The sequence below is a fragment of the Hetaerina americana genome, unplaced genomic scaffold (genome assembly GCF_022747635.1).
Source record: "Hetaerina americana unplaced genomic scaffold, ioHetAmer1.1.p SCAF_4, whole genome shotgun sequence".
Lineage (NCBI taxonomy): Eukaryota > Metazoa > Arthropoda > Insecta > Odonata > Calopterygidae > Hetaerina > Hetaerina americana.
The window spans coordinates 74,129,999-74,148,818 of NW_027286985.1; positions in this window are offsets into that span (position 1 = coordinate 74,129,999).

An 18,820-nucleotide genomic window follows, 5' to 3' on the forward strand; every position below is an offset into this window, starting at 1 on the left:
TATTCCGAGGATAATTGTTTTTCACCGGAATTCATAATAGAAATGAATTAGACATAAATTTTTCTAAATTAATTTGTATTTCATATCCGAAATCTACGCGAGTACAACGTAATGAAAACAACTTTTGATTAATGGTACAAATCAAAGCAGGCCTTTTTGGTCTTATTAATTATCGGGCGTAAGTAAATTTCATCTCGCTTTTATAGAAAAAGAAAAATTAAAAATAATTAAACTCTCACACCACCAACGATTAAAGGAAATTATCAGTAGAGTCAACAACACTCAAATGTAAATTAGTCACGATCATCACTCCGGCCACCTTGGTCGCGCGATTCTATTTTGGGATGAGGAGCGTGACTTCTGACCCGGAGTCGCTTTTGTGGGTGGAGAAAGGGCAGCCCACATATCACGCAACTCTTTACTCTTAATTTTAGGAGCCTAGACGTCGGATATTATCAGAACGAGTTCAGTATTTTAATTTCCTGAATGAAACACACGAAGCGGCAGATGCGAGGTTCATACTTTGGAAGGAGAAACGGGAGTATTTCGCGATCATTACGTAGGAGAGTGAAAGGGTAATGAGGGATTTTAAGGGTCATAGTTAGTTACATCGAGTGCCACCAGAAAAATGAACGACCTTGAATGGCAAATAATCTTCTGAATTTACGTCTGTTTTTTTAAAAATACCAAAGTTTGCCGGACTCAGTGGCCGAGGGGTAACGTCCTCGTCTGCCAATCCAAGGATCGTAGGATCCATTCCCAAGTGGGTGGATTTTCCTACACCTAAGGCTATGGTGTTTTTAGTCGAGTCTATTGTTTTCACTGTTATTTCAATAGTCCAATGCAAAGGCCAAAAAGTGTTATTTTCGGACCAAGGCTAAATAAAGAAATAAATGTTTAAGGAAAAGTCCTCGTAGGGTGCGCAACTTCAAAAAGACATCTCAATCTATGAGATTGAATTTTAAGGGAGTGTTTTTCAGAGCTACATATCTTCGATGAAAGAGAATATTTCTTGGTTAAATCCAAAAAAATGGGAAGAGGAACATTTGAGAGGGAGTGGAATGTTAAAAGTCTTTATATTATGCAGAATATTAGGTTAGTGGGATAGCGGAAGGAAGAGAATAGGTGTTTATAAGTTTCCAAGATAGATAAACATTACGTATTCCTGAAAGAGGAATTAGTGTAGGGTATAGAAAATGAAGCTTGAGACATAAGAGGTACATAATAAGTCATGGAGACCTTCCAAATCTTTTTAAATGGGTAATTACCATCAAGGATACATATGTTCTTTTCTTTGAAATGAATGATATAGCATCGCAATTTTTTTATTGTAAATTAATATATACTTGTCATATTTTGTCTGTTAGTGTCACTTATTGGGGATGTTCATTCTTCCTCTTCCAGTGGGATTTAAAAACTATGTCAATATTTTAATCCTGGAGTTCAGACGGATAATGAAGATTCAAAAGAAAAATGAAATGGGACGAGTAGAAATACAAAAGGCCAAATGGACAAATTTGTGGATGAAGAGTACCCGATGGATTGGATAAGCCAGTAAAAATGATGGAGTATAAGTTCTACTAGGGGAATCATTGGAGATGGAGGTAAGCAGATAAATATATCGTACATTAGAAAAAACATATAATTGTGTAATAGAATCAGTATTGGAAGGTAAAATTGAAGGCTGATGTCAAACAATCTTCCACTGATGATGCACTTTATGGAGGGATAAACAAACTTTTAGATTTATGAAATAAATCGAGCGTTTTAATATCCCACAAACATTTTTGTTCGTCCCACCCGTGGTTTCAACGTCATTTTCAAAGAAAAATCTAGCTAAGGAATATTTTCACAATTAAATGTGACGCTTATACTAAGTATCGGTCGGGATATTTCACAAAAAATCTTTGGAATATTACTGAGCCTTTTTCATATCATAAATGGAATTTTACACAAATTTAGAACTTAAGTCTTTGACAAATTCCAAAGAAACTGCGAGAGATGCCGCAGCAGTAACTTTTAACGGAGTCATCCGCTAATGGGCATTTCAATGCAACAATTTCAGTGTTTAAAAATCATTCGCCTTAACTGGGATTCGAACCCAGATCCCTCAATATCTGGTTGAGTGCTTTAGCTATCATAGTTACTCACAGTCATAGTTACTCCTGTAATTCTGCTTCACTCTCTTCTCTTCCTATCCCTCTACACGCAAATTATCACAACCCTTTCTTCGACCATTGTTTCTCCCCAACCATCTAAGAATCCCTACCCGATGCCTTCCTCTCCCCATACCTCGTATTCCTTCAGCCCAAAACATTCCCTTAATATATTGGTAATATAAATTTTAAATTTTATTAAACCCAAAAATAATCCACAAGGGGAACCCATGGCCACGTCCCCTTGGATCCGGAACTGGATGATGTCGAACAATTTATTGCGTGCATAAATATCAGGAAATTTGTGTATTAGGAATATACATTAAAATATTAGTTTGAAATAATGTATCAGATAAGAGAAATTAAAGAAGTATTAATATTTTTGTGGTTATTGTATAAACACTCCTGGGACTAAATTCTTCCCAGCGCGTTTTTCCACGCCCAACCTTATGAAAGATGATTTCCCTGTACGAAAACTACACCACGGACACATCAACACTCATGCACTACCCCAATCGCTTCTCCAATGCAATTTTGCGGAACGGAGACCAGGAGGCGAAACGATTTACATGGGAAAGGGCGGGAGGAGGGTGTAACACCTTACCACCCTATTATTACGACCCTTGTCGCATGTCCCATTTCACACCGTTTTGGCAGGAACCCCCAGCTCCACAGAATGATGGCCAACGAACCCGATTTCCATTTGACCTGACAAGGAGGATTCGCGTGCTTAACATTAATTGACAGAGGGGAATGGGAGAGGAAGAGAGGGAAGACGTAGCATTTCGACTTATCTGACAGAAAGGCGAGAGATGATGCGGGGAAGGTGGGCTGTCTGGTTTGACGGTCTACTACACGAAGTGGGGAAGCATGTAACACACAAACACACATACACTAAGTGGAAAGGAAAAGGGATGGATTGGATTAATCAATGTCAATTATTGCCACGGCCGACCCTAAAGGAGATGACCCTCGTCCGGGATGCACAGTATGGCGATTTTAAAGGCTAGTAGTTCCAGAGCCCCGCTGGCCACTTGAAATATGCTGGAACGGCCTTTGCAAAGTCGCATTGCATATCTTTAAAGGTGAAGTGAAAATATCTGCGTTCACTCATACTCAATCGCCTGGCTTCTTTTCTAAAATTTTGTCACAAAGACTTTAGTGCAACAATTTCAGCGTTTAAAAATCATTCCCCTTGACTGGGATTCGAACCCAGATCCCTCAATATCTGGTCGAGTGCTTTAGCCACTTAAGCTAACGAGGCGTCCTCTTAGACTCCGAAATTTTCGGGCTTTTTAAAGGAACAAGATGTTGTGACGAAATACCGTACACATTGTATGCATTGCCATTGCATATTATATTGCATATGCTTTGTGCCATTGGGTGGCGCAGGACTCTGTGACGTTTTAATTAAATAGGTCGGGATGACAGAATGTGGAAGAGAGGGTTAAAGGTAAAGGGAGGAAAAGTAAAGGAAGGGTGATTGCGCGGGTTATTCTTTCACATGAGGGAGCGTAATTAGAAGGAAAAGAGCATGGGAGCGAAGAACACACGTGTGTAAGGACGTTGAAAATGAAGAACAAATGTACATTCCGAGATTCTGAAAAAGTCAATTCAAGTAACTTTTCATTCATCTCGACCTTTTCAAATTAGACACACAAAAAACTACGTCGTTCGAACTCAATTTTGATGATAATACGTTCTAATATCTAAATCGATGAGATTCTTTCTCCAAAAATTCTAGAGAATTACCAGTCTTTTTTCAGTTACTATCATAAAATTCTAAATAGTTACCGCGCCTACCATCAATTTTATTCTTTTGAGTTTTCTTGATTCAATGTTAAGAAGCAAAAGTAACATTTACTAATCGTGGGTGCATGCAAAATGCGTACCATATGGTGTCTCTACCATCTTCATGTTGCATTGCAAAGTGGTGTGCCTGCGAGAGGTCGTAAATAAATGATTCCGTAAATATCAGAAGAAATGTCTAAATACTAGGGACCCCAATCCGTAGCACACACCCTTGCCATTCTTTCGTATCTTCCATCTCACGGTCTTTTCCTCATGCCTCTCCTCCCTTGACCTTCCCAACACTCACCCCTTCGCTCAGGCCCACGCCCACTAAAACATTAAGAGACGGAGGTGATGGGGAGAGAGAATTTTGCGACCATCTTCGGGGTTGGGTTGAGGGCGACGGCCGTACGGGGAGGAGAAGAGGGTATTCGAGGTGGGGGGGGGAATGATGAATGCCAACGCACACAACAGAAACAGCAGTGGCCCCCGTCATTCGTCATAACTCGTTCTGTGAATGTTTATGCCCACATAGTTACAACCCCCACCCTTTATCCTCTGAGGTCGCAAACTCCGAGGTTAACTACGCGATCCTTATCTCCAAATCTTTTATCTCCTCTCCTCCCTCCTTCTGTCTTCTTTTCTTTCTCTTCACCCCAGGAATATTATCACCCCCTACTTATGATTTACAAGAATGTGTCATTTAAGCGTGGATTACTACACGGAAAGAGTTGATAGGGGAGGCAACCCCGACTAAATACGAAAGCAATTGTTCATTTGGAAGTGAAGTTGGGAATTCCTGGTAATGGATAAGTAGCGACTAAATGCGGTGGGCATTGGGTACTTGAGGAGGAAAAGTGGTAAAAATAAGAAGTGAAAAAATGTAGGCTGTGTTGACCGATAATATACGAGCTTGGAAGAAGGGTGCTTCGCTGTATTGGCCATGTTGAGAGAATGGAAGAAAGATAAGCAGCCAAGCTGATAAACATGTACGAAGAAAAAGGGAAAGGTTTGAGAAAACATGGGGTGTATCGAGGATATTCATAGGTGGAAGCGTGATCGAAGAGACTCTCGAAACCATGAGGTTAAGTTTCAGGAACTAAATAGCAAGCTTAAATGGACAGGGGGGGGGGGGGTAAATGTGAGAATGGTTAAACATGTAGAAACTTAGTTAAACGAAAGCAATTTTCAAGATACTCATATGATCAGAGGGTCTTCAGCTCCCCCACCACGAAAGGGAACGGCGCGTACCATTGTGGTTACCCACTCATCTGATGATGAGCATGGATTTATAAGACCCCTGTTTTGTTGTGATTAACTTGGCTCTTTTAATATAGGCTAAAAAACCTGAGCGATAGCAGAAAGAAATTAGATGTAATTATATTGGATTAGATATTATATGTTGGATTAGTGTGTGCCCTTTACGCTCCTGATCCTTTAACCCTTTACCTCGACCTGTTTCTCTTTGAAATCCTAGGTGAACACTTTGGGTAACCCCGTTTAAAAAAATACATTTAGTTCAATTATACAACTCGTCACGGATAGTAGAGGTTCTTGATGGTAGTCCTGTTGGTCAAGTGGGTGACGCAGGGCAGGGAACTAGCCGCGCTCTCCTTCCGACCATCTAGGGTGACTTTCTCACTGTTCGCGGCTTAGTTTGAGGTGAGCTCTACTTTTGCTTATCAAATACGTGCGAACCTTCGAGTGTTGATCGCTGTGATTAAGTGCGGAAGTAACTTCCGAAGTTGATCGATAAAAATACGGGTACCTTAGTTTTCCAAAATCGTATAATTGATTGGAATTGAATACTAGTGGAATTTTGCCGACGGTACAGAGATTTACAAGTACATGCACACGTATCTAGTGAAAAAGACCTTGCCACTTTTTCTGGATATCTCAACCATACGTGAGAAATGGAATGAATAATGCAATAAATAACAATACATTGTGGTGTTGTTTTAAAGAAACAAGGGGACTTGTTGGAATTTCCTCGGTTGGTTGGTCAGCTGGTTGAGCGTCTTTAAGCTTACACTTGTCTTGGGATCGTCATGAGGATTTATTAATGCTAAATTGTATGGTTTTGTAAAGAATTAGGCAATGGGTATTTTTGGATCCCGGTTTGCAAATTTTATTAAGAAACTGTAGTAAGTTTCAAGCCAGGAAGTAATGGTGCCTTAAAAAAATTAAGAATTAGATAATTAAAGAAATAAAAGTTAGTTAAAACGACCAAAATGATTTTTGCAAGTATAGGCATTGTAAACGATCAGAAAAAGATTTGAGGCTCTTGAGTTGATGAAAATATTTTGCTGACATGATTTCACTATTTTTTATATGTGAGTCATTCATTTGCCCATAGCAGATTACTGAGATTATAAATTTGACGATATTTTTGTCAAAAATGATATCATTATAGAATTTTTTCCGTGAACACTACGCATTAGCTACTGATTAAAAAACAAAGGCAAAAATTGCCACTTACGAAAAAAACTCGCCTAGACAAGAATTGAATCTCGCATTTGTGGGCGCACCAGCGGATGGCTTCACTAAAAGTATTGTTGCAACGATTCTCGCAGTTCCGTTGAATTTTACAACTTGAAAGATCCAAAGCGTAAATCTTTTTTAAAAACCCTTCCCCGTTTATTGTCACTGATGCTCTCCGCTGTTAGTTGCTTGCAAGGTGTACATTCAGATATAAAACTACTTGAGCACATTTTATACCGTATGAAGGTTCATACCGTCAAACCCATTCGTATCGAGTACGGTTATTGCAATGTCTCGGCTTTTGGTGCAAACAAAAAGATAAGCCGGTCAGAAATGTGCATTTTATGGGTACTGCAGGGTGTGGAAATATAACTTCCTTTTTTAAAAAGCAAAACCCCTTTAAAAAATGAACTACTGTTGCCGCACCCTGTGTATCACGCTTAAAACGATCGCTGTAGTGCTCATAGCCTTACTAACTGGTGTGTAACTAGTGACTCTTTATTCTCAAACATACGATCAGAGGCTGAACTGTCACACCATGAACTAAGATCTATCGCTGTACGACCCCAACACGACCTTTCCCCCTCACTGAATCACTCACTCCTTCCTTCCATGTCTCTCTTACCGCATTCCTGATATCAATTCACAACCATTCTGACGATATTCTCAGTTGAAATTTACAGAGGTTATGGAACGTAAATCATAAATTATTTTAATATGTATGATTTTCATCAATTCCACATGAGTATATCCTTCTGAGCATACTTTTGTGACAGGAATAAAAGCAGTGATTGAAAGAATGTACCTACATTTATTATATCATATGCAGTGGGATGAGTAAAGGTTATCACCAGCAATTTGATTCAGTCCCATGCATTTCATTATGAGTGGATATGCCTGTAATTAATTCAGAGACATTAATGGCAGTAATTTATCGATACTTGATAATTAATGCGGAAGGTTAGTTGTCATAGTGGAGACTTTTATAGACGACCATTGTGTTGATGCGTGTGTGTTAATGGGTGCATAATAATGGTAGGTCCTTCGAAATGCCCCCTCTCTCAAATGAGACCGGAGACACGGCAAGAAAGAACTTCATTCCAGTAATTCGCCCTCATCCGTTGAATATCCTCTCGCGAACAGTTGAAATTGTTAGTGGCTTTGAAAAATACTGAATTCAAACCGTGAAGCAGTCGTATCAGTTAACCGTCGCCATTCAGTATAAAGATTACCGCGAAAAGAGAAAGGATTTTTAGGGAATTTAAAAAACAACTTCAGTGGGCAGGAACTAATTTGATTATACCTGTGACCTTTCCTGCTACGGTATTTAATTAGGAAGATATCAAAAAGATAAATTATAAACTGGATTTAAGTGAAAGTAGACTGATAAAGTTACTTTCTCGAAGTGAAATATGGACCCAATGCACATGCCATCGCATATGGCGGAGACTTTATACTTTCTTTTTATTATTTTTTTTTACTTTTTAATTTCATTCAAAATCGTGCGATTCCGTTCTTAAAAAATGATTATTCAACGCTCAAAAGGTTCGCATTGGAATTAATTTGTGAGAGTTGAAAAATAATGAGCTGAAGAAGGAAGGCATAACTTCGGTCCTGTTTCAAAGGGTAAGCAAAAAGTAAGGAGAAGAGGCATAGTGGCTGGATAAAGCTAGGAAACTGGGTGCATAGATTGTTTGGGGATTTTTTCATCTGTATTTTTAATGGATAATGTTCCTTTAAAAATTACAAAGCTGAATTTAAAATTTACAAATTCAATTTTTTATTGAAAAACATTTATCTCTATCTTATCGATTGTATGTTAACAGTGGAGAATCTCAGCCATTTTTGCTAATGACGATTTCATTAATTAGATTATCCTATAGCTTTTAGCCCCCACGAAAGTTGCAGCCTGCGAAATTTGGCTAACATTTTGTACGGGATACTCTCGAGTGTACTTTTCGATCGCTAAGGAGCTTAAAATCTGAGGCTCAGGGGGGTTATTCTGGAAGGACTCGAAATTGTCGAGGGACAGCCTTGTGGACGACGTCACGGTCCCGACAAATCCTAGTTTTGCATTAAAAAATCGGGGATATGTCGAGGCTGTGACGTCAGGACTAAGTCATTGCCAGGGATCAACAGTTCCCGAGTCCCTCCTAATTAAGCGCCCAAGTATCCACTAAGTATCCGCCTGCAAATAGACTCAACTACTAATCCACTCCCTCCCCCGCCGCCCCTTTCCCACTCGCCATCCCTTCCTTGCTAATGCCCACCTTCAAATGGCGCCTGTATGCTTCCCCCAACGCCCTCTTCACAAAACGTGGGCCTCTTCGAGCGTTCGAGCACAAACTGATGCTAGAGTCACATATAAACCACACGCTTAAGTCGAACCAGTTTAGGAGAACCCTGATCTTTCGGCTTAAATCGGAATTAAAATTAGCTTACACATCCGAAATTTCTCCGTCTGAATTTTCGATGCCCCAAATAGGTTTGAGATATAGTGCGGGGATGTAGTCCGCTCATGAAAATTTGCATATTTTTGTGTTACTGGCTAAGTATATGAGCTTGTACAGCAAGCCCAGATGGGCAAAATATTTGAACAGGAGAGGGTATTAGTATACGGACTGCGGCACACGGTCGATGGTGTATTCCGTCCAATCATCATGGAGCATGTGGATAATCTCTAATCCGGGCTGGTAAGCAGCAGTCAAGGTCATCCAAGGAAGAGCAATAAACAACCCGACATCTAAGTTAGAATGTGTATCAAGTGAAATACAATTAGTGATGATTTATCATGGCTGTTATCCATAAAAAAAGGACGGCAGTTGAAGAGTTTTTGAGTCGATCGATATGTTGGTAAAGATTCGAAGTAATTCCTTTGAAAGAACGAAAAAGTCGCGAGATACCAACACGGATGTTTCGACAATGCGTTTGTGTTTGAGGAGCAATCAGTAATGTTTTTCCTCATCAGATCCGACGTCAACTCATAATTATGTCGTTTTTGCTTCTTCGTCCGAATCCCGAATCTTAGGAAACCGAATGTCTTCCAGATTCGTGAGTGTCCTTTATTTATTGTATCTATGTTTAGCTCTTTTTAGCCAGATTATATAATCGTTGGGGAGCTCTTTCCCCCAAATAGCTCCCCAACGCCATCTCCTGGTCAAGGAATCGGAGCAAAGGGTTGCATAAAAACCCGTAAATTTCAGAGTAATTTACTTTTCCTCGATGTATACATATATTTATGTAAGGAAAAAAATATGCTGTAACAATAATCTGACATTATCCATAATGTAAGAATTAGCTATGTAACATTCTGGACCGAATAAAATTAAATTAAATAATAGCTCAATGGTTGGAGCATTGGCACGGCAAGTCGAAGATCCGTGGTTTGAATCCCGGCCAAGGAAACGTTTTTACGCTTCGATTTGCTCGATTCCACCTTCCCCACGATTACTGTGATCGTCTATTATATGTGTTCCTACCCCTTATTTCCATGTGAATGAATGTGTCCGCCTTGTGGCGAATTAATGTGTCACATGTGAATGTGTATGTTATATTATTCATCTCAAATAATTATTTGGATCAAATGATCCAAACAAATCCCAATCTGGCACGAAATTTACGCCAGGAATAATCCTGAAATAAATACTTAGCCAGAAATACGGATCAATTTAGGCCTTATCCAACATTCCGAACGCCAAATCAATTATATACAAACTTGAAATACAATACTTGCAAATAGAATTGATTTTCAAGAAGTTCTCTCGGGTTTTTCCACCGGGTCAGGTTGCAGTACACCGACGTTTCGAAGGCTTACTCTGCCATCGTCTTCAGGGTGAAGTTCAAGGCATAAAAAAGGCCTGGTATTTATACTCTCCGCCAAGGCTCAGGTGTGCCCTGATTGGTCGGAAGCGTTAGTGTGCTCCGCTACGGCCAATTGGGTGCGTTCCCGTGAATTTTTATTTTCTTTAGCATTTTGTATTTTCTTTAGCCTTTTTTCTGCTCTGAACTTCACCCTGAAGACGATGGCTGAGTCAGCCTTCGAAACTTCGGTGTACTGCAACCTAACCCGGTGGGAAACCCGAGAGAACTTCTTGAATACTATACGCCGGGAAAACCTGAGATCCTTCAGAATTGATTTTAGCTCATCATTATTTCGTTTAGAATATTTGTATGGTAGATATTACCTTTCTTATAAACCTGGTTTTTCATGTACGTACACATATGTATTTGTATAGTGACGGAGAGTTACCTTAGTAAGGTAGCACTTGGTCTAAGAAGATAAAAGACCGGTAATCTCGATACAAGCATGCGGATTCAGAATAAGAACTTTCCCCTGATTGGTCAATTGACTTTCGCACGGCACAAACCGCGACCTTGAAAACTCACAAATTTAAATCACCGCAATTATAAAAAATCGCTACAAGATTGCTTGAAAAATTTTTAAGATGTTAATGATTATTGCAGAAACCCTTACACGCTCCAGTATTGCTTCTGCTCATATTTAATTATATTACCTTTGAATACGGAATTAATGATGACAGGACTTAAGAGAAAAGAAATGGGATAACAAGCGAGGACACTTGTAATATATATTTGCAAATACATATTTATGTACAAGGTCGATGCAAAAGAAAAAGATGAGGCTGGTCTTTCTACACGCACGATGCTTGGCGGATAACAGTTATTAAGACGCCGCCTTCTATCGGCGTTTGTGAAAATTAAAAACCACCTTGCTCGTGGTTCTATTTCAACTTGTCTCCGCACAACGGGGATTCTTGGGTGAGATTGCACACGCTTGCTGTACAACTTCTTTTGTCGGTGAAAATGAATATATTAGAGAAGAAGCGCATGTACAATGAATTTTTTTCTTCGTCGGGAAGACGTCCAGCGTTGTTACAACCGCTCCCAGTCTGGACAAACCTCGACTGATGAAGAACCGACTAGTGGACGACTATTGACGTTAACAAACGACGCCCAAGTCAACAGTGTGAATGATTTCGTGCGTGCTGGGAGATTGCCAATGAATTTGACATTAGTGTTTTACCGTTTTGACAGACATTTTGGGTATATTCGTTCAGCATGTGTCGCATCCAAATTCGTCCCGCGAGATTTAGCGGATGAACAGAGGCAAAAACGTGCTGACATCATCCATGAACTGTTCCATTGTGCAAACGACGACCGAAACTTCTTAAAAATAATTATCACACCCGACAAAACCTGTGTTTATGGTTATAATATTGAAACTAAAGCTCAGTCTTCACAGTGGAAAAGGCCATCTTCCCATGACCCTAAAAAGATGGACATCGCGATCGAACGTGTAGGTGATGTTGATTGTTTTCTTCGATTGGGAAGGAATTATTCATTATGAATATGTCCCAAAGGACAAAACATGAATGGGCAGCACTATGTAGATGTTATGAGAAGGTTAAGACGTGCCATGTTGTGGAATAGACCATGAATGTGGGGAAATAAGTCGTGGTGCTTTCGTCATGACAACGCATTGGCGCACACGTAATTGGTTGTCACCGAGTTTTTGCCCAATAACAGCACACCGGTGATACCCCAAACACCCTACTCTCCGGTTCTTACCCCAGCGGACTTTTTAGTATTTCCTAAGTTGAAATCATCATGAAAGGAAGCTGATTTGAAGCTACTGAAGGCATACAATAAATTGCACGGCAGACTTATCTTATTAAGGATATCCCGAAAGAGCGTTCCAGCCGGCATTCGAAAGCTGGAAAAAGCGTTGGCAGCATGGTATTGGCAGCCATGGGCTGTATTTTGGCTATAGGCGAAAACCATGATTAAAGCGTAGCTAGGTAAATCAAATATTTATTCAAACGTTATTATTTTTTGAACTTAAATTGTTTGAGTGCATAAATATGCATAAAATGCTGGTTCATTAATAACTCCCGCCTGGCCTTTCGACGGCTTGCTGGATACTGTGTGTAATTGTCAAGAAGAATTTATTTTCACTGGCTAAGATTCAGAGGGTTCACAAATATAAGATTTCGGCCCTCGTGATTAACCTAACTCATAAATTAGACATATCAATACTGAAATTTGTTTAAATTAGGGTTCATCGATTTGTGATTCGATTCGTAAAATGCTACCTCAAAAGAAATCTGATAAGCCAATGTTAAATATAGTCGAATCCCTTATTAAAACAATGGCAATCATCTAATCTATTTATTCGTTCCGGAAAAATAATATTCAAGCTGAAATTCCAATATTTGGTTGCGTTCCTTAAGAGCAATACAAAAGAGCAGTCTACTTCCTCACCTCGCCTGTTTCATTTAAAGAGAATTTATTTTAACGTTTTACTCGTAAGCATCACCTGCTAGTGAGTATTTTTACTATTTTCTCAATACGCATTTCGCTTTCAGTAATATTTGTAAAATATGTGTTAGTATCCTGCAAGCTATCGCTAGGGTGTTTGGTAGGGAGTTAATATTTGTACGCAATAGTCTAATTTTGAATCTAATATCTTTTCACCATAGCGCGGTCGGACAACGTTAGTATGATCCCTTATCGTTCGTGGAAAAAATGACATCTTTAATCAATCTGATCTATACTTAATCTCTCTAGTATTATTTACATGATCTCTCCTACCGAATTACAATGATTCTAATAATATAGTTTCCACATCATTGCTAAAGAAACATCCTAGCAATTTATGCGAGAGATTTAAATTGTAAGTTAACCTTTGCTACTTGAGTGATTCTCAGCCAAACTCCTCGAATAGTTTGATGAACTACTCAGTTTATCATAACAACGTTGAAAAATCTAGCTCCTTCACGCTGCACGTGACTCAATTCGGTAATCAATCTAAATTCATGAGGCTTCTGCCTTATATTAGCAGAATATTTATTCTATATGAGGTCTAACCAGCGAAAGGTAAACATTTCTCTTTGACCTTTTCACCAAATTTACCCAGCAATTTTCGAATTAGTCCTAATTTTTTCTTAGCTTTTCCACATATGCCCTGTGTATGTTTCACCCATGAGCGGTTGTGATTGAGGGTAACGCCTAAGTATTTGATTGATTCTACTCTTTGTCTTTCAGTATTCCTGATGCATTAGGTACTCGGGAGGGAATTGCTCTTTTTAAAATAATGCATCCCTTCCCAATTATTTATGTTTAATTTTCATTTTCATGTATCACACCAGCGCTTTATAGCATTTAGGTGTACTGATAAATATGCTTTATCCTCAGGATTACGTATTTTATAATTAGTGTAAAGATTGTACGTCAAATACCGGATGGGCAAAAAATAGGAATCTTCAATTGAGTGATTTATGATTTCGAATAAAAACTTATTTAGTATTACATCCACGTATATGGTGAATACTTGGTTTCTGTGGCGAGACGGAATGATCATTGCAACTCAACAATTTAAACTTCGCAGTCTCCTTGAATCAAGCGCTTTACGTATTTGAAAACCGGAAGAGAGAATCTCATGTTCCCTCAGAAAAGCACGCGGCACGCGCACATTCCTTCTTCAGGGTGGAGGCCCTATACATCCTTGTTTGCTTCCCGATGCAATGCACATTTCGTGTTAAAGTCACTCGAACATTCATAGACAATAATTGGAATAGATTGGCATGCAAATCGCGGTTCAATGTTCTGTGGAGCGAAGTGTCGTATTCATTCATAACAGTGACAGTCAGTTTTAATGTATGTAGAGCTTCAAACCAATATGATAAATTTGATATAACCAATGCAACAATTTCATAGATTAAAAATCATATCGCTCACCTTAGCGAGGATTTTATCACTTTGAAACATTTGCATTGTAATGCGCATTAGCGGATGACTCCATGAAAAGTTGCTGTTGCGGCGTCTCCCTCAGTTTCTTTGAATTTTATATAACCTCATTGTACTTCAATGTTCTATCATATGCATGGAAAAGAATGCGTTTTTTAATGTGCCTACTTGCCAGGGAAATAAATTATACTCCATTCTAAGTTAATGTATATGAGCAATGGTCTACGTGTGTATGGATTTCTCAAATATGTCATTTCCTGGAACAAAGCATATCTATCAATACATTTTACATGCATGTATAAACTCTTAGAGCCTAATCTGCCATTGTTAACTGTATTTTGGGTTTTTTACAGTGTTCCAACCTAATTCGTTTGAAGTCTCTCGATTCGTAAATAGAGAAAGTAAGACAGCCTTTAGAAAAGCATGACCTGTCTTTCTATGGTGGAGGCCTGTCATATAAATGGTTGTGATTCATTTTTATTCCTTTTTTGCGTGACAAATACCTAATTTATTAGGTGATTAACACATTTTTTGAATTAATTCTTCCTCCAGCATGTATACAAATTTGCGCGTTATTAGTTTTAACTGAATATTTTTTCCTCTTTTCCTCTCCATTAGCCTCCCTTATCAATTATCCTTCCCACCTGATGCTTCCATCCCTTGCCAAACACCTTATTGGTGGATCGCGGGGTGTTAATGCCGATGCCGAAAGTTATAGGGCACGTAAGTTTTTTTGCAACGCGGAAGCAATTTTTACTGTACCACATTTGTAGGTTCAACCATAGCGATACATCAGGAGAACCACCGTCACAGGCAGAGTAAGTTACTTATTCTTCCTTCGCACGATACGCAATCATAACAAAATCGAACCCAAGTGTCTGAATTTGTTAGCTTTAATACTTAAATGTAATGCTTTAGTCAGATATACCATATATTGTATAGGCATGTATGGGCACAAGTGTTTTTGTATACTATATATCATATACATAAACCAGTGCATGCATGGAATAATGTTTCTGCACGAATGGCCGTTCGCTCTTGCGGCGGTTTTGAAGATATTATTTAGCTGTAGATAGATATTCGACTAGTGCGTCATAAAGATCTCGGTGTGATTTCATCTACTGACGTAGGATTCTAATTTGTTAGTCCTTCCTTGTTTTTACTTATTTTCAATATTTTAAATTTTATTTCCATTATTATACACAAAATTGTCAGTAAATTTCAATGCGATCATTTAAATTCTACTTTTAATATTTACTTACTTAGTATTTGGTGATTCCATGATGCCATTAAACATATTCTCCGGTACCCATGATTCACAAATTGGTACGTAAAAAAGTGCTTCGCATAAACTTTATAGGATGAATTTCACAGTGATAATTTATTTAGGGCCTATATAGAAATAAATTTCTATTCATGTTAATTAAAAAAAACAAAATGGCTGTATTACACTGATAGTGGAGTTGCCATAGAGATTGCCGCAGTTGTTGAGAAAATAGTATTAATGAGAGATGTAATTTATTTTCTTTTGAAATCAATTATGCAGTTAAAAATACTTACGCTCAGTGAGTATTTTTTCATTACTATACTACCCAGAGCTTTTCATATAAGCCTTTAAAAATTTAAAATCAAAATCCCAGTCATATTTGTGTATGCGGGGCCCAAAGGCTTTTTTTTCGACATCAAACACGTTCAAACATCAATCACTTGACCACGGGCAGTAATTCGCTACTGTTGTCCTCTCCGTTGTCAAAAGTTTCTACTCCAGTCGATGGTCTCCTGGTTGACTGAAATATTTTCCTGTAGATTTTTTCTTAGATGTTCCTTATTGGTTATAGGATTGATACCATACATATCAAATTTGTTAATCCTAGGAACAAAAATTGACTGTGATAAAGTTATTTCTTATATGGACTAGGAAGAGCAGATACCTTTTTACTACCGAATTGCTATCCATTGTAATGCATGAAGGGAAATGCAGCTTTATTTTCCAAATTAATTGCTCTGCCGTGACATTCTATCTCCGTATCTCTCTCGAAGTCTTGTTCATTTTCTTTTTTGTTAAAATTCGCCGTCATTGGTCACAGAGGGGGGCGAGTGGCAATGGAGCCGTCTCTCTTTTGTTTTTACTCGTTACCACAGCAACGGACATCTGAGATATTTAAAAACCCCAACCTTTTAGTTTCCAGCCCCGACGAATTAAAAAAAAACGAAAAGACCAGCGCCACATCCACTCCGGGACTGCCTGTCCTAATTTCGTCGCGAAATTAACACGCAGGAAACGGATGAAGTGGGAGAGGAGCCAGAGAGAAGACTCTTTTCTCCTCCCAGTGCTACAGAAAAACGGAATTCATATGGAATAAACTCAAGACCTTGACCGAAACGCCACAAATCTTCAATGGGCATCCAATTTTCCGTCGCTCCAAAACGTGTCGCTCGCTCACAAGTTGGTCTTCGGGGCGGGGCAAAATGGAATGGAACGAGGAGTGGGAGGGTGTCGGATTCAAGCTAATGGCCTTTTCGGCTCCTTCCGAAGAGGGAGGGAATTTTCGATGCGCGGGGAGGGTAGCAGGGATGCGATGGGGGTCAGTCTCCCCTCCCCCTCCGCGGGGGCCAGCTTCTAAATTACCGGAACGTGCGGGCCCGACCCTTCCCAAGCGTTTCCTCTTTTCCCACTTCCTCCCCCATTGCTCACTTTCCGTCCCAACAAGTTGATATTCAGAGACCACAACAACATATGCAGACACGAGTAGGGAATCTTTTTTCTTGAAGGGATGTGCGCATGCGGAGACGTTTGTGTCGTTCTTTGGCTCATCAGCCGTTCTCACATTCCTTTTCTGAGGTTTCCCACACTTATCTCTTATCCTGTGTATTCACCCTTTCTTGCCCACTTCGGCATCTCCGTGAATTTATTATCCATTGAATTTATCATTTGGACCTTGATTTTTTTCCGCAATTCTTCCAGTGGATTGTCCCTTTTATCGCTACCCTTGTCATCGATCGCTCCTCCTCCTCTCCGATGATCATCTTATGCCTTATACATATATTCTAAGAAACTGCGGGAAACGTCGCAAAAGTAACTCCATTCCGGTCAAGATAAATGATTTTTAAACTTTGAAAATGTTGCATCGCGTACCTTTTGTTCCACTGAATTTTTCTCCCCTTTAAAGTGTTTTTAACGTATTCCAGTGTACTCAGTACGTGGCTATAACAATCTTTTATTATTCTTCCTTCTTGTTCAATGACATCGCATTAACATTATGGATACGTATCTTTCCCTTCTTATTTCCACTAGCGTCGATGCATACCCCTTGTTTCAATGAAGATTTTCCTCTGTTTTATTTCCTGGCTTGAGCTTCCAGTTATCAAATTATGATTATCTTGGTAGATAATAGATGGTATAGCTTTTAACGTTTTGCCTTTAGATCCTCATTTTTCCCGTTACTGGAAATTCCAAATCCCAGGCAGAGAAATTATTTCGCTAGATTTCGTTGATGCTTTCATATTTTCTATTGGCAATTCAAGAGGGAGCTCCGGCTACAGTATGGAAACATGGTAGAGAGAAGACTGAGGGTACGATGGGGATAAGCGCAATGTCCACATCAGTCTTGCGTAAACAAAGACGTGCCAAGGTTCCACGGCTAAATGTAGTGATTCGTGGACTGAGCGATGCATCCCGAATGTTTGCCACTTGCTAATGACTGTGAAAATATTGAATCATCACACCCATATTTACAAATAACATTTGTGGATACTATATATGTTTCTAAATGAAATATTTGATGAACGTTGCACACTATATGAAGTTTAGGACTTTTGTTTTTCATTAATTTGTCCATTTTCCTTATTGAACGACAGATAAACTATAAGTAAGTAATGTTATTTCAAAATAAATGTTTATTATTTCATGGCGTGAAGTTTACCTTTTCCATGAAATATTTTTCGCTCTTCTGGAATGCCTTATAACATAAGATATATTCAGTGAGTGTGCTTCACACAAAGGAAACATTTAACATTCAAGCCCCCAACGTGAGGCGAAGTTTTCCGCGATTTGTGAGCACGCATTACAATTACTAACTCCATTATCTGTGTATGGCTCGGCGGTCGTGGTCCCCAGTTAAAGGCGTAATGGTGCGTCAAACGATGATTTACCGAGCTAAGCAAGTATTTTTTGGATAAATGATCCTTCTTGCTTATGCATAATAGTTATGCATAGGTATAGGTCTGAATTCTTAGCATTCGTAGAAACCTCATTCTGAACTTGTAGGTAGTAGTTGGGGGGTTCATTACCCAGCGATTAGCCTCTCGGAGTCACTCCCCGCTAGCACAGCAGTCTGCAGTGATTTCCTGGAAAAGTGAGTTCCCGGGAGCAGCCGACCTATAAATCCGCCCTCCCACCCACCCCGTGATGCGTGGTCAGCAAACGGTGGTCTTCCGACGGCGGATGTGAAAGGTCATTCGCCTTCTCCTCCTCCCCACACCCCACCCCCTCATTCACCCTCTTGCTAACTTAACTCTTCCGCGTGCAAACACCACCCCCCCTTCATTCCTTTAGCCCCCACCCTTCTTGTCCCGTGGCGCCATCCCCACTCGCACATCCCCTCTTTTCCGCCGAGATATTCCGT